General features: G+C 33.3%; 1 long non-coding RNA gene across 2 annotated transcripts in view; it reads left to right on the plus strand.

The window, feature by feature from the left end:
• Positions 1-713: 713 nt before the first annotated feature.
• LOC127735970 (uncharacterized) overlaps positions 714-16,624 on the plus strand; it is a 42,540-nt gene continuing 26,629 nt past the window's right edge. Inside the window, exon 1 of one of the 2 annotated variants that reach the window (XR_007998673.1) lies at positions 714-728. This is a non-coding gene — a long non-coding RNA (uncharacterized LOC127735970). Of the gene's footprint in view, positions 729-914; positions 930-16,624 lie in introns of those variants that run through there. The other variant, XR_007998671.1, reaches the window with a different exon arrangement.

Genomic DNA, 16,624 nt, shown 5'->3' on the forward strand with positions numbered 1-16,624 from the left:
AATCAATTCGTGATGGTGTCCATAAAATTTACGGAGTGTCATTTTTAAACTTTCCTCCTCATAACTCTGTTTGAGCAGTGTCTGCGTAAGAAGCACACTCCTGTATATGAGGTCCTTATAGTGTGAAAATGCACGAGCATAACGTATCAACTGAGATATGTAAACACCATACGATGGGGCAGAAGGTATGTAACTGCTGATAAATGGGAAATTGATAATTGGGAAGTTGAAATCGTCCCGTTTGTCATAGATTTTAGTGTAAAGTCGTCCATCTGTGTCAATATTTATATATTAACCAGTTCCTCAGGAATAGACCAAACATCTTTCGATTATAAAACAATAAATATAAACAGGGTGTAAACTTCGAATGGATTAGGATTACAATGCTGGACTCCCTCAGATTATGGAGTGGTTGTCAATAATACTAATATTTCGTACCATACATGTACTTGCAAAATTAATCCAATTTGATTTGACTGACAATTGTTGTACTCGTGTAATTTGATATGGAATTATTTCGCATTTTGATGCGTCTTATTTGGTACCCATTAAAAAAGGGGAATACTTACACTCGTGATGATTGCGTAATCGAAAAAGCACGTGTCATATTGTTATATTTTTTTTCTTCGCAATTTGTATTTAAAGTTTAATTTTTGTTAATACTTTGTCGAAGAGTAATAACATAATGAGTTCATTGTCTGAACTTTATCAATGTATTATCTTGTCAGGTGTGTCTACTTAGTGTTTAGAAATCATTATTATGAAACTCCAAGGGCATTGAAATAATAATCAGGAAAACCTTTTGGACAATTATGCAGCAGGGTTTTTTTAAATGAAAAGTATTTGAGTCAAATTGCAAACACAAAATGGGACGGGGAAGACGGTGAAACAAATCTGACTACACTTTTAAACTATAACAGTTATTTAAGGTAAGCGGTTTGAATATTTAACGACGATGTAAGGTAAGTTAACAATAGCCACAATAACAAAGACCAAAGAGAACCCCTACAGTGCATTCCATTATTTGTGTACCGCTTAATTGTGAATCATACTAAAGAATATGATTTTAAGCGTCTCAATGTTATTTAAGTCATATTTAAACCTGTGTTCCCACTCAGGTTTCATTCAACATTCATATTAAATTCCTGCTTATTTTGTTTGCAGAATCTACGATAAAATAGATTAAACTGTATTGCAGTCCATTTTTAGTCGTCTGATATCTTATGCAACGTTAGAAATTTGTTTTACCGTTACTCGATAGATGCAATGAATACCGAACATAAGAAGCAATTCAAAATTAGTTTGCCTGAAAGCTATGTTCACCATCAGTGATTTTTTCAGCTATATATACTCATTTGTCTGTTATGGATATGCACAGCTAGAAATTGTCTTACACTCACTGTTGGTTTTCCATTAAATGTTCATTTGTCATCAAGTTTTCACATGTGGGCCAGTGCACATATGGAAGAGAATCTGCTTACCCTTCAAGATCATCTATGTTTATCCCCGTGATGCTGTCACTGTTCATGAGTCTTTAGTTTTCTGTGTAGTGTTTTGTAGACGTGCTCGTCTCTTCGGCCTTTTTTCATGGCATTGTCAGTTTTTATTTCGACTTTAATGTTTTGAATGTCCCATTGGTCTCTTCCGACTTTTGATTTTTTTTTTTTGCATTGTTGTTGGTTGTTGTTTGTTGTTTTAATAAAGTTGAATAAGAATGAAATAATCAACCAAAGGGATATTTAAACTTATAAGAAATTATTCTGAAGTATTTTATTGTGAATATGAGATATGTAGAAAGAAAATAAAAATAGATAAACAAAATATATCAAAATATAAACAGAAAAGATTTGAACTTGTAATATACAATTATGCTTCAAGTTCTTAGCGCGTGTGCCGTAATGATATTTTTTTGGGGCTTCCTGTGCAATTTTAAATCTGTGACCATTCTGTCAAAAAAGTAGTTCTGTCTAGAAGGCCTTGGTCTTCACTTTTTAAGAAATAGTCTGTTTGACTTTGAACATCACTTATTCAATTAGTGTGGTCATTCACATTGTATTAAACGTCCTAACCTTAATATTTCTTTTTCAATTAATTGTCGATCTGCCGTCATAAATTCTGTTTTTTTTCCCTGTTTACAGTAATTTCAACTACTGTATATGTCAAAATTATTTTTTATCTTCTATTGTTGAGTGCGTTTTATGTTTAGCTTGTTTTGCATTTTAACCTTGATGGCTATATTCATGTTTTCTATTTCATTCTGATGACATCTCCGAAATAATTGTACATTTTTATCTACAGAATACAAATGCACGCATATTTATATTTTTTTTTCTATATAAAAGGTAACAAAAAGGTGGTGATTTAGATATTTTCGATACCAGATTTTCCTCCGATACAGAATTTATAGAACTAAATGTTTTATTTCAGTTAAGTATTGAAACAATGGGAGAAACATGCATTTCGGAAAAGACCTTGTTTTAACCTTTAAAACACAGTGTGGTTTTTATTACTAGCACAATGTCGATCCCTCTGCTGGTAAATAACCGCCTCGGTGGTCTCGTGATAGCGTGCTCGCCTCTAGTACGGAGGTCGTGGGTTCGAACCCTAGCCGGGTCAAATCAAATGCTTGTTACTTCTCCGCTGAGCATTTGGCATTGGAGACTAGTCAGCTCGGATTCTTTATAATATGTCCGGTTAGGGTAACTTGTCATCTAGCGGCCTTTTACCTTGTAAAACTAGCACGTTAAAAAGCCGACTCAGCGTGTCGGTCTAGTACAAAGCAGGGTTTATACTCGTATCACATTATCATGTTCTCGTTCTGACTATGCATTGTATTTGCCACTGGACGTTAGACACCCATTTATCCATACATTTTCTAATAGACTGCTAGTTCCCGTCAGCCCAGTACTCCGTATGTCGTACTGACATGATTTATAACATAATAACTTTTGTCAAAAACTCCGTTGATTTATTAAGAATTTTTTTCAGAATCTAAGGTTTCAACTCCTTTACACAAAGTTGATGTTAAATTAATTTGGCTATTCTATTAGGGTTTTTTTTGGTCACATAAAGTTTTCATGTATTTATGCATCATTGGCTTGCCAATGTTGATGTATGAGTGTTCCACATGAAGGTAAATTCAGAAAAGCTAGTCAAACGCATGCCATTTGTAAAGTGTTATCTTGACTTCATAGCACTGGCTCAATACCTCTGCTGATAGACTGTTAGTTCACGAGGGTATTTTCAGCTAAGTAGTAAGCAAATTTAAACTGAAATATTCCAAATGTCTTTTCATAGGTTAAGTACAAAAAAAAAAAGTCTTATCGAATGCGTTTTTGGTGTTTTAATATTTGTCCCGTTTGATTGCATTAATATCATTGGATCGATACCTTTGCTGGTAGACTAGATGTATAAGTACACAAGGCCATGAGCTCAATACTTCGGTACTGGCATGAAAAAAACTTATATTGTGTCATATATTTAAATTTGGTGTTATAAAACTAGAAATTTATTTGAAATTAAGAAAAATATCTCCCTCATGCATCGGGTTTCGGCTACTTTTATGACTATTTCGGTTATATCATTTCGTCAACGTTTGTGTGTGGTTTTGGTTTTAATATATTTTTGCATTAAGAATAAAGAATAGACATAATTAATTGCGACATATGCACCCAGTGCAGAAAATTAGATACCATTTAATGTTACAAATGTATTTTTGGTAAACTTTTGGTTAATTTTGAGGACAGTTTGTTCTCCTCTAGTCATTGTAAATGTGTTATTAAATAAAAACATGTAAATACATGAAGTTTCATTTTATTATTTATCGATATAATTGTATTAGAAGCTTATGAACATGAAATTAGAAAAATGTTAATTGTATTGCATGTTGATGTAATAAAAAAATGTGAAAAAAAATGTACATACAGAATCAAATAAAGCTCTTTCAATAGTCCTAAGCATGTTACTATTTCCAAAAACATATCTGTTTTCGACGTCTGAGTTTTCAAATAAACCGGTCTGCTCTTGCTACGTGAACATTCTATCAATAAAAAAATATTTTCTTGTTGTGACTGTACAAGTTGAAAAAAAAAATGAAAAACAATATTTTTACAAATTCGAATACTGTATTTGTTAAAAAAAGTATAACTAAATACAAAAGTCGAAGGTAAATTCAAAAATGGGAAGCCCATTAAAACTGACAAAGTCAAACGTAATCAACCAACGGAACGAGGGAAAAACAACTGTCATATTTCTTACTTGGTACAGGCATTTTCCGAGGAATTCCGTTAAAAGATATTAAATATTTTACAATTTCAAGAATTGGTCGTCTCGATTTTTGTTCATGTTTTTTGCGGTCTTATCGGTGTACTTGTATCAATGTTTACATTGAGATGAGTGTTTTTTTAATTTGTTGAATAACTCAATTCAAAAGTGTTAATCTTTGCTGCATATCAATCAATTCTTCTGGTATTTTTTCTTAAATTTCTCTAGTCTAGCTGCATACACTGATAATTGAAAAATAAATTGAAGTTAGTACTCCAGGAATTTTTTCACATACCAAAGCTTAAAATTAATTTTACACAAAGCTCCATATCCTCCCATTTTAGGAGGGAAATGATACTATTATATGGAAATTTTGTCTAGTTTGACCCAATCCTGAATAATATTTCTAAAATCAAAATTGATATATATATATATATATATATATATCCCTCCTTCACAAACGACAGAATTTGAATATGATATCCAAGGCCATGAGAATAGCTGTCTTTTCAAGCATGACATTTTTTGGGATGATTAACATTGTAATTGTTATATATCTTTGCTTTTTGGATTTATAGTGATGTATTTTATCAAACATGTATTTTCTACTTCAGTTCGTGTTGTCATTATCGTAAATTTATATTACATGTATTTTTTAAATGCTTTTTAGCTGCCGTCACGCATTGAACAACGTTACGATAATAGAATACTCAACAACTTTTTTTTTACAAAATATAGCGATATCACTAAATAAAAAGGAAAATTACCTTAATCATTGGTAATATAACGGTAATTTCATGAAAGGGAATGGAGTTTTTTTTCAAGTTTAAACTGAATATAATAGTCTTTTGTGGTAAAACCAGTGATCTACATTCAAATACAATATCTTTTGATTTAATGAAAAGTGTGATTTATATATGATAATTCGCATTTTTGTCATTTTTACATTTAATGTATGCCGAATTTTCCGGTACAGCGATTTATCTTCAATGTTTTGCTAATATATATCACGTTTAAATAAACAAGCAAACATGATGTTTAAAGGTTAAGTCAAAGTATTTATTTCAAAAAATGATAGATTTGTATGTTGCACCCTTCCAAACACTTTATATCTCGACAGAAAATTATAACCAAATGTTTTCTCATGGAGTTTGACAAATTCGAAAAACTTAAAATGTGAAATATTGTATAATATTGTTATTTATATTTCTCTACCCCCCACCCCCCATATATCCATCCGTTAAAATTTGAATATGAAATCCAAAAAAGAGAAGTAGCACCTGACTGTTCAAGCATGGCATTACTTTTTTATGTGGTTTGTATTGCAATTTTCATAGAACTTTGCAATCTAATTAAAATATAGAACTCGGATTTCGTTATACTGCATACGAGATCTAACAACTACCCGTATAAGGTTTCACTTCTGACGGATTTTGCATGTGACTTTTTTAACCAATCAGAATTCTAGTTATCGAATCTAAACAGCGAACGCGGAACATATATACTTGAATGAGGTTCATTGAAAGGTCCCGAGGGAATCCAAAAATATAAACAATGGGACTTAAAATTTATCGCTTCGATTGTTAATCGTTTGGAAATAGTTTTAAAATCTCTTTCATTTTGTAACTATAGACATGAATATTTGAAATATGTGATGTTTGTCTTGGTTTTCAGATGTGCCTCATATGCTTTATGACTTGAGGTCGGATCGTAATCGTGGAAATTATAGAGTACAGGAAACACTGTTAAACTGTACACTATAGCGGTGCTTCCCTCTGCCAGATGTGGATCAAGGATTTTGATAAGGGGGTGCAAACTATGCATAGCTTGAATGGGACATGTAAAAAGTCTAAGCATTGATAAACCATACATATATATGTGAAGCGCCACAAGCACCCCCCTCCCCCAACCTCGGCTTGCATACAAGAAAAAAACTGTCCTCTAGTAGCTACTCTGGTGAAGTTTTTTTTAGCTCAGTTGGTAGAGTCTACTAGAGAGGTGCCTTACTGTCCTATTTTTGTGAACTGTCAGGGGGGGGGGCTCTTTTATTTTGTATCTAGTAAGAAAAAAATCTTAGGTAGTTGGCTATATATTTGAATACACGTGTATTTCCTATACAATTCCCATGCTGTAGCGGATACATATATACCAAAAACCAATCCTAGCCTATCATTGACATAATAATTGATATTTTTACTGCTTGTTTGCTAGACACCTTCCTTCATTAGAATACATCCATTCAAAAATTCATAAATAAAACTAAATTTTATTATTTTTTCTTATATGTACCTTTTATTAATCTTAAAATCTAGATTAAAAAAGTGGCAAGGTTACTATTTACCGGATTTGTAATAACATAAGCAACACGACGGGTGCCACATGTGGAGCAGGATCTGCTTACCCTTCCAGAGCACCTGAGATCACCCCCAGTTTTTGGTGGGGTTCGTGTTGCTTAGTCTTTGGTTTTCTATGTTTTGTCATCTGTACTATTATTCGACTGTTTGTCTTTTTATTTTTGGCCATGGCGTTGTCAGTTTGTTTTCGATCTATGAGTTTGACTGTCCCTCTGGTATCTTTCGTCCCTCTTTTTTAAGATCTATACTTTAACAAGAGTGTATAAGCTGAAATGCTCGCCTGCTTTACATATGATTGAATGTATGTTGAAAGTCTGTTATATGAAGGTTTCACTACAAGCATCATATAAACTTAACATTATCCATGGTTATGAGGTCAAGGTCAGATGAACCATCACTATAAACTGCTGAGTCTGAATTCAAAAGGACCATATTTTGTGCACAACCAGTAAGGTAGAGCACAGATGTTACTTGTCACAACTAAACATAATCAGGACAGTTAACTGTACTTGATTTTAGTCTAGACTTTACTTAATCAGTCTATATGAGTACTTGATAATCTTGGTCTAGTCTGAATATGGTCTGGACCAGTCTTGACTTGGTCTGAATCAGCCCATCTATCTGTAGCTGTGAATTTAGCTCGAACTGAAAATTCTTGCTTTTTTACCTTTCAAATAAATCCTTACACCTACAGCAATAAACCAGACTTCCATGTAACCTTGTATTTTGTAAGATCAATATATGATTGAGATAGCTGTGGAGTTTTATTAAGATCCAAGTTAATTTGAAAAAGTTATAGACATTTTTAAAGGTGACTATCTGAATTTAGTCCAAAATGAAAATTCTAGCTTTTTTTACCTTTAAATAAAATTTTTAAATTTGAAAGCAATAAACCAAATTATCAATAACCTGTCATTTTATAAGATCAATATATAATTGACATAGATGGGCTGATTCAGGCTGGGTCAAGACCAGTTGAGATTAAATGAAAAGTTCAAAACTGATTCGAGCATTGGTCAAGACTGGTCAAGCATTTGTGGAGACTTATATATATTCAGACATAAATTAGGCCATTAGTTTTCTAGTTTGAATTGTTTTACATTTGTCATTTCGGGGCCTTTTATTGCTATGCGGTATGGGCTTTGCTCATTGTTGAAGGCCATATGGTGACCTATAGTTGTTCATTTCTGTCATTTGGTCTCTTGTGGAGAGTTGCCTCATTGGTCATGTTGGCAATCATACATTGTACCACATCCTCTTATTTTTATATTTACCAAGATTATCAAGTACTCAATCTGACTTAAGTAAGTCTAGACAAAGGTCAACTACATTTAAGTACTGTTGAGTCTTGTCAAGTAAAATCTGTGCTTGACCTTTTTGGTTGAGTACAAAATATGGTCTTTTCAGACTCTGAGCAGTTTCTAGTGCATGCCAGACAAACATGTTCACCTTACATTCATTGCATACACCAAACATAGTGGTTCTATATTTTTGAGTACTTGGACACAATGTTGGAAAAAAGACCAAATCAACACTTACCATTGACAAATGAACCATGAAAATGAGGTCACAGTCATATGATTCTGCCAAACAAACGTATTCAATATATACCGGTACCATTCATTTCATATACCTAATCTGATAAACTGATTAAAAAAAACAAAAAATTAGCACTGACAAATGAACCTGGCATGAAAATGAGGGATAGGTCAAATGAAACTTGCCGGACAAGACATGAACACCTTATAATCATTCCATATGCAGAATATAGTGGCCCTATTGCTTCAAATGTCTGCAAAATAGACCAAAATCATAAATAATAAATGTCTTATAATGAATCATGAAAAAGGTCAAGGTCAGAAAAAAAATGCCTGTGTCGGACATGTTCACCTTAAAATCATTCCATACACCAAATGTACGCCTAATTGCTAGTCTCTGAGAAATAGACTAAACCACAACAACTAAAGATTGAACCATGAAAAAGAGGTCAAGGTTGGATGAAAACTGCTAGTCCAACATGCACATGTACATCTAACAATTATTCCATACACCAAATATAGTTGACCTATTGCTTATAGAATCTGAGATACAGTCTTGACCATAATACATTTGTAAGTGAACATTTCACATGAGAAAAAAAGCATGATTTTTATTCAAGCAGTCACTGAACCATAAAAATTAGGTCAAGGACAATGGACATTTGATGGACAAACTTAGTGACCACACATAAGGTACACAAAAATGTATCTGTGTACAATTCAAGGTATCAAACATCCAGGTCATCTATCTTCTGAAATATCAAACTTTATTCAAATAGTTTATGCTGCTGCATGATTATGCTGATTGTAAACCCTAAGTGTCACATTTGAAACAATGGTCTCATGATCAGGTGACACAAAAACTATTTCAATCACATTTCATGTGCCTGTACCAAGCATAAACCCTGTTGTAGACTTGTAGTACATGCATGTTGCATGGCATATAGTTTTTATTTTTTTATTTTTAGAATTGTGTATTAAATGCATATGACAGATCTATATAAAATAGACGTGGTACATGTAGTGATGTACATGTACATGAATGATTATCACAGACACAATGAACAAGATATTTCTGCAAAATTTATTCACTACTTTTATAGACACATTAAAGACTAGAGCTTGACATATTGCATAGACAATTGCCTTTCCTTCTATTGAAGCCTTATATATACATGTAGGTTTCATTCTAGGTGTCATTTAATTATTTTTTGCTATTTCAGTTGCTGTCAGTCTACTACAAAGCAGGGTTAATATTCATATCACATTAACATATTCTCGTCCTGAATATGCATATTAATTTGCCACTGGACTGTAAGCAGCTATCCATCATTATCATCATTGACATATATATAAACGTTTCATGTATAGTATCTCTTCTTGTTCATATGTAAATTTTGACCTACTGCTTTATATAAATTTTTGTAGAATCTGAGAAATGGAGTTAACCACAATTTGCACAAAAAATTAACCTTAATCACTGATGGGCGAAATGAGGTTTGGGTCACATGAACACCTGCTTTTGTTTGATTTTATTTTTTTTTTACCTAATATATATACCTTAATGTTTTATTTAGATATCTGTAGACTTATAAGTTGAAAAAAATTGAGAGACAAGTTGAACCCTGTCTGACAACACATGTAAACCTTGGATCACATGTATACCAAATTTTGTTATCATATTACTTATAATATGCCACAAATTCACTTGATAAAATCACTACACATGTAGTGTTTTAAGGAGTCGCTGAACAATGAAAATGAGGATAAGGACAATGAACATATGACTTGACAGAAACTTCTAAACATAAGGATTCTTTATACATTATGATTTTAAGTATGAAAAATCCATGATTTCTACCCTCTGAAATATAAAACTTTATATAAATAGTAAATGTTGTTGTCCGATTAGCATTTCATGTGTTGCATCTCTTCTATTCTGAAATTTTTGTCACAGGCAGGACAAAACTGGAGACCTTGGAAGAATTAAGCTTCCTTATAAGCCTCATTGTGAAAGTCAGTAAAAAAAGGTACATTTATCTGGAGGAAAATGAACAAGGAAGATACAATAAGTGCATGTAGTCTTCAGTTCCAGAACAGACATAGTTGTCAGAAAAAATATTTTTTAATTATCTGGTTTATCTGTTCAAACAAAGACAGAAGAAATCTATCTATTACTAACTGTTCTGAACTGCATTTTATTTAATGAACTTATAGCACTGTCAACATGTACAATGTACCTGACAAGCAACAATCTTTTAGTTCACAAGTACAACAGCTTGATCCATATGTGATCCAAAATGTGCAGAATGCTATTATGGTGGGAGGTTCAACTTCACTTTATACTTCTCAACATTACTTTGAATATTAAATCCTATATCACCTTCATATCTGGTGATCATCATGTCATGTACATGTTGAACTTATTTTTAAACTTCTATTGGAAACCAGATTGGTCAAATATGTCTTCATAACGAGTTGAAAATATGGAATGTCTACGACTAGGTTCCGTGGCTACCAAAGATTTAAAGAATGTCTGTTGATTGTATATGACTGTTACATGTATAAATGAAAAAGGCTTTTATATCTTTGCTTTTGTACAGACATCATTCACATTTATATAAGCAAACAATTTACATCCTGGCATATCTATTTGTTTGGTGGCTGAACATTTCCAAATGCATATTTCATGTCTTCTGATGAAAATGCTGTTGCTTCCAGTTGATACAGATTCTATAGCTGAGCCTGTGTCTGTCCATTTCTTTATGTCTGGCATGTGTGTGAATTATTCACAGTGACTCTCAATTTCATTTCCCCAAACTTTCTATGTCTGATTCCTTTCCATGAAGCTATATAGACCAGGGAAGAATGTCTGCTCCTGAAATATCAATTTAAATATATTTATGGAATATTCAAAACAATGCTGACTCTATTATAAAGCTTATTTAAGATTATTTAACATCCATTTCAAAGGATCTCATTTATTTTTTTTCTTTAATAATTATTACTAGCTTTTCCAGACAAAAAGGTGAAGAAAAAATGTACATGCATGTTTGTTTAGGGTTTCCCTACCTACATGTACATACCCTATTACTTAATACCAGTGTTTATTCAAACACATTTTAATTGATATGTTCCTCTGGTTAATGACAGAATGTTTTATTGTCCTTAAATAAATGTTTCTTATAGAGATAGGTTATCTAAAGTAAATTTATAAATTGACATTGTGAATCCATTTCTAGGACCCACATCTTCTTATCTATGAACATTTTTTGGGGAAATAAAAACACTGGCCCTTGAGTAATCCTTTATGGGATTAGTTCTTGAGGTGTGGATTCCCTAATCAAATTTGTACGTATTTATTATCAGAGCCAGTACACAAATCTTTAAACTTGTATTTCATTTCATTTCACATTTTTACTTTTTGTTTAGCATCATCATTTGCAGACATTAATTTTATAAGACATGTGTAAGATACCTATTGATTTTGTTTGATGGTTTGTTGTTTTCTGAACAATTTAACATACATGCATGTTCTATGATAGAGGTAGCCTCATCTGTCTTGTTCTTCTATATATTGATCAAGTATATGTATTGGACATGTTGAAAGTAAAGAGAGAGTATTCTATCAGTCAAGAGCATAATTACTTAAACAAGTCTTCAAAATTATTTATACTAGTAATGTTACGAATGAAAACAAAGCAGTGGCGGACCCAGAAATTTTCATAAGGGGGGCCTGTACAGCCATGCTTCAGTGATTCCCTATATAATCAACCAAATTTTTCCCAAAAAAGGGGGCCTGGGCCCCCTGGGCTCCCCCTCTAAATCCGCCCTGCAAAGTTACTCGTGTAGTTAAAGCTAAATATTTATGCATGAAAGACTACAATTAATGGGGAATGTGTCCATAGGACACAAATGATGCCCACTCTTGCAGATCATATAAAGTTATAAACAGACGTAACCGAAGAACGGTAAAAGTGATGCTACCCAAATTTGTGCTTGGTCTGAGTTTTGTGGTAATACGTATTGTGTATAAGTTTCATGTGGTGTAGGCAAACTAAAGTTAGAGAATGGAAACGAAAAATTCAGCAATTTTACCATTTGTAAAGGGGCATAACTCTGGAAAGGTTAAAGTGACGCCATTAAAATTCAAACTTCGTCTGTGTTTTGTAGTAATAAGCATTGTGTATCAGTTTCATAACATTTGGTTGATGCAAACTAAAGTTAGAGAAAGGAAACCAACTTTGGGATGTACGGACGTCACGGACGCATGGTCAGATGGACAAGGGTAAAACTTAATGCCCCCTCAGCTACGTATACTGCGGGGGCATAACAATGTACTTTCTGTAATTTCAGATATCTGGTTAACATACATGTACATGAACAGGATAAAGTTATTTTTCTCACAAAGCATTTAACTAATATTTAATGAACACTGAAACACTAATTGCCATTCTGACCCACTGTGGCTGAGTCCAAGAATAGTGAACAATTAATTTCTTTCTTGCCAGAAAATTTCTCCTAACAGTTATCTGGAGCACCACATGACATGCATGATATCTACATGTATACATCAGTGTGTGACAGAAGTAAAAAAGTATGCTGATATTAAAAAATTCTTCTGCATGTGCCGGCGTAGGTATACATGTATATCTTTGCAAGTACACAGTAGAATATCATTATGATCTATATACTATATTTACTAATGAATTTAGATTTATCTGATCCCATATCTTCATTGACATTGTAAATTATAATTTTTTGGTAGGAGAATGCATTGGAAGACTTGAAATGTATTTTCTGGGATATTGTCATGTTTTTTAAAGTACACTGTGAAATCCTCCACAATCATTTTTTTATAAACACTTGAGAAGTTGCCCAATGATAGAAAAATGTCAACCTTTAATACTCTATTTTCGAGAATTTACCTTTGACTGCGGACTTGATTATCGGTACAGACTTAAGTTTGGAAACTTGGACCGCAGACTACGATTTTACCATCGGTCCTAGTGTCTGTACCGTGTTCCTTCATTTTCCTTGCAACAGCGAACAGGTAGCAGATATCTGGATGTAAACTCTTTCCATAGCCCGTTTGAAGCATGTTGGAAGCCAGACCATGCAATCTTTGATCTCCAAAATTTGTCCCTCCTCAAATTTCAATTCTTTCACTTTGTACAAAGGCAAAATTTCAGTTAATACATTTTCTAAGTTGTTTTTCCATTTCTGTGTCGCCATCTTCAAAATATTCCTAGGATGCGTTCATAAGGAGCATTCTGATTGGTCGATATAAATTCTTTCTGGGGTCAAATATTACGTAAAAAAAGCAGTGGCGGATCCAGAGGGGGGCGTAGAGGGCGTACGCCCCCCCTTTGCTTGCTCTTTTTTTTTTTTTTTTTTGTAGAATGATTAATCAGACTAGACTTCGCGAACTTTGCCATTTCCCGTGTATTTAATTTTTATGCGATAATTCTTTACTTATAAAGATATTTTTCGCTCGTATTTACTGTAATATATTATTGATTATGTCAAAGTCATGTGATTCGCTACGGTGGAGTTGACCAGTACGTCGAAAAAAAACGTCACTCAGTCATTTTGAAATTCAAATTACAGTAACACATTGCTTAGGCTGAGGATGACAAGCATGACGCCTTCAAAGCGACAAAATATTGAGCACGCCCCAGCCCATTAATAACATTGCTGAATAGTGATCCCCAGTCAGTAAGCTCTAGATATAAATTTAAAGTCTAAGGTACGGACTATTTGATTTGAGGGGGCAGTCTGAGCTATTTTAGAGAAAAAATTCTGACCCTGATTTTTGCCTTAAACAAAAATTCTGGCCGTATCTGGATTGAAAACAATAATCTTGTCCACTTTTTTGCTATTAGAAAAAAGTATTTTCAGCAAAATTATTTAGCATTAAATGAACATGATGAATAAAAAACGGGCGTAATTATTTTTTGGGGGGTTGCATGTGAATCCCATATCTGACCGGAATGTCTGTTTCGCCGAACTGATATACTGAATACTTTTTTCAAGGCCCGACAGCAACCTGCCTGGTGGGTGTGGCCTGTATGTCTCCATGTGTCGACCGTCATTCACAACTTCATTGTCATTTCCGACTCATTCGTAGCCTTTGGTTGATTTGGAACCCCTCACTTCCTTTGTTGGTTGAAACATTTCAACCAAACATTTGGATAAACATTGCTTGTTTGTCTTTCTTCGTGTCGGTCGTATTGTAAATTTCATTGAATAGCCGTATATCTTGTTTACAACAAGAAATCTGTGAGATTATGCTAACTAACCATACAACAAACGAGAATTTTCCATGTCCATTTTAAACGAGAATTTTCCATGTCCATTTTTTACTGACAAATCCCACATCAAATATATTAATTAGTACATAGCTTTGGATCCATCCAATCATTTTATAATAGACAATTAATGGAGAGAATACGGCACCAAAAATGTCCAACCCCTACACTTTAACTTTAAAATGCATTTAACACTTATTTTATGTTTTTTAGCCAAAAAAAGGTATAAAAAAACTTTAATACTACGCCCCCCCTTTACAAAATCCTGGATCCGCCCCTGAAAAGGTCACAAAAGTGAAAGAGATTAGGGTCATCGTTAGATCTCGTATGCAGTACAACGAAATCCGAGTTCTATATTTTAATTAGATTGAGAACTTTGCTATTTGGAATCAATGGACAATATTGATGCATGATAATGAAGTTTGAATGCTTAATGTTCAGTCACAAACTAAATGCATATTCAGGACAAGAACATTTTAATGTGATATAAATATAAACCCTGCTTTATACAAGACTGACACGTATCAAAAATGTTTAGTGTATTAGTTCACAAGATCATTAGGACCGCAATACCCGGACACATCATTCTGACTTTGAGCTGGTCATACTTTGCCTTCACTCAATAAAAACATGTGTTGTTAAGGGGGAAATCAGCAAAAACTAATTTTCAATCTTTGGTTTGGCCGGTATTAAGATCGAGCCTGCAAAATCCTGCCCTCAAAGCGAATACGTCAACACGAGACCAACGTGGCGGTTAAAATTGATACATATATTCCAACTAAGTAAATTTCTTAACTACCACTTTATGAATAACAGTCATGTACTCCTCCTGATACGCTTGAAATACTTTAATTTTCTTGACTTTAAACCAATTATTATCTATCATTATAAGTGGTTATGACACTTGTTAAATTAAACCAATCACTATCAGTCACTTTCAGTGGTTACGACACATGTTTCGGTAAACAAATGCAATAATATTCTGTCACTTATAGTGTTTACTACACGAGTTTCTTTAACCCAATCATTATCTGTCACTTTTAGTGGTTACGACAAGAGTTTCGGTAGACAAATGCAATACTTTTCTTTCACTTTCAGTGTTTATGACACGTGTTTCTGTAAACCATCAGTATCTGTGTAAAGGAAATAATCCACAATGTTCTTCTACCTAAAAAAAACCATACGATACAAAGTTATTGTATTGCATATAAGATAAAAAATTAAGAAGAGGCGATAGACACCAAAGAGACATGAGAATAAAATATACTACACAAAAGAACAAGTGATCAATATGCTGGAGATTCTCATCGACAACATATTTGTTGAATTTGTATGTAGAATTTTCCAGCAGTTTGTCAGTATTCCTATGGGTACCATCTGTGCGCCTCTCCTTGTCGGCCTTTTTTCCCTTTTTATATGAGTCGGAGTTCCATCAAACACTTGTGAAAACAAAAAGATCAAAGAAGCTAGATCATTTAATTTCATTTAATTTCACATACAGGTAAATTGATGATGTTATAACAATAACAATCCAAACATTTCTGATTTGTTCCTATATATATCCTCCAGAAAATTGATTAAATGAACCACAGATACAGCTTCCTCCGGCTCATTTTTAGACATATACCTCGAATTTGACAACAGCGGTCAATTCAGTACCAGAGTCTACGAAAAACAATACGATTTCAATTTTGAAACTATAAATTTGACTCAGCTTTACAGCAATTTTCCACTTCACCCGCGTATTTAGTATACATTTCTCAATGCATACAATATCCTAGAGCTTGCAGCTGGGTGAATATCCCTAATGCGCCTCAAACTGATGAACCAAAAAAATACGTAAACAAAAAATCTCTGTGTAGTGATATTGGATATGTTTCAATGTTTAACAAGTGACAGTGCTTAACAATTTGTGATGATTTCAAGTGCAGGGGGCCAAATGAAATAAATGTGTAATCATTATTGAGTTATGCAAAGTAGTAAATTTTCAAAGAACATATTGTGTAAAAAAAGAGATTTTTTACCACGAAAAGACGCATCACAAAGGGCTTTTCGGGGTATGCTAAATCATACATATCCAAGTTTACGATATGAGCAGAGGAATTGAGGAAAAGACTACCAGAAATAAATTGCGCATCATGTCCCAGCTACTACGCAA

Source organism: Mytilus californianus, unplaced genomic scaffold (genome assembly GCF_021869535.1).
Source record: "Mytilus californianus isolate M0D057914Y unplaced genomic scaffold, xbMytCali1.0.p SCAF_3, whole genome shotgun sequence".
Taxonomy (NCBI): Eukaryota; Metazoa; Mollusca; class Bivalvia; order Mytilida; family Mytilidae; genus Mytilus; species Mytilus californianus.